Source organism: Hylobates moloch, unplaced genomic scaffold, assembly GCF_009828535.3.
Source record: "Hylobates moloch isolate HMO894 unplaced genomic scaffold, HMol_V3 SCAFFOLD_4, whole genome shotgun sequence".
NCBI lineage: Eukaryota > Metazoa > Chordata > Mammalia > Primates > Hylobatidae > Hylobates > Hylobates moloch.
In genome coordinates, this window is record NW_026652279.1 from 146,737,880 (window position 1) to 146,739,479 (window position 1,600).

Here is a 1,600-nt window from a genome sequence, read left to right on the forward strand (position 1 = left end):
AAAGCTGATTTAACTAGAGAGGGAGGTCTTAAACATTGAGTGGCAATTCTAGAAGTAACTAAAAGAATTTTCAGAGAAAAGAGGTGCCCCTGTCTAACAAAAAGATCATCTGCAAATTTTGGAGGCCAAAGAATTAGAATCTCAATCTACCACATCAGCTTTACATTTTATTTTCATTTTTATATTATAGCGTTAAATACACATATACTTGCATAAATATAGCAAGTATGTATGTATTTGCAAAAATTTATAGGTATAAACTAGGGTATATATACATATGAGTGTATCTGTATATATTTATCTTATCAATTTTATTTTAGAATCACCATATTTGTTATTAAATATTTGAAAATTTGGCAAATTTATACTTTTTAATTAGCATTTTAACTTTTATAGCTTACATACTAGAGGCATATTTGATATTGTTATTGGTATAAATATTTGATTATATTTTAGAACATATTGCTCATTCATGACAAAGTAGCTGAAGTTATAGAATATAAATAATATCAATGAAAAGGAAACACTTTATTATTCATATAATAGTCACGAATGCAATACAGTTTGAGAGCAGCTAACAAGGTATTTTTTAAATTACTTTCAGAATTTCATCAAGGAATCAATTTGAAGTCACTGTACTATTAACAAGGATTCTAATTTTAAAGAAAAAATAAGGGCCGTGTTGCCTCATAAGCCTGTGGGGTTCAAATGTTCACTTTTGTACACATTTCATTCAGATCATAGGTTTATTGTCCTTAGGTTCACTATGTGATTTCTCACACTCATCTCTACCAAATGTTATAAACAATTTTAAGTTGTTTTTGTTATAATCACAAATTCTGATTGTGTATGTAATTTATTTTGATGGGAAGAGTAAAAAGGAATGGAAAATTTACACAATGTTTACATTTGTTTCAATATATTTCAAAATATACTTCTCAGCAAAAATGAAAAAAAGTCCATTTCTTGAAATTGTACTTACAGCTGTGCATTATCTTTTTTTTTTGTTTTGGCCCCTTTTAGTGATCACTCATGTTTATGCAAATCTCTAATTTAATCAAACAAAACCAACCAGTGTTTCCACTGAAACTATTTTTTTTTACTTTTCTTTAGCCCACAGAGTTATTTCTTTAAACAATGCATGAACAATCTTAAGTGTTGTGTCTAAATATGTACACACTTAGGTTTTTATTTATTTTTTCTTTTGCATAGAAAATATCGCAAGGACTCTTCAATAATTAATAATTGTTTTTAAATTGTACCACTTCTGTTTTTTGGGTCTGACATAATCTGCCTTTAGTATAAGCTTGGTTAAATTATCTTCATGTAATTTTTAGTTTGTTTGGTTAAGCATAGTCAATGTGGTAGATAATGTCCTAATAAATTATAAAAATACTTAATTTTAATACAGGATCAACTTTAACTCTTTCCAAACAAGATATAGCTATTTACATGAAGGTTGTGTAATATCAGTGTTCCTCTCAGGTGGGTTTATATGCATGCACTTTATTTTTCATGCTTTTAAAACATAGTCATTAAATGTAAATCACACAATATTTCCTACCGATTAATTGACTTGTATTGATTATTTAAAATACAT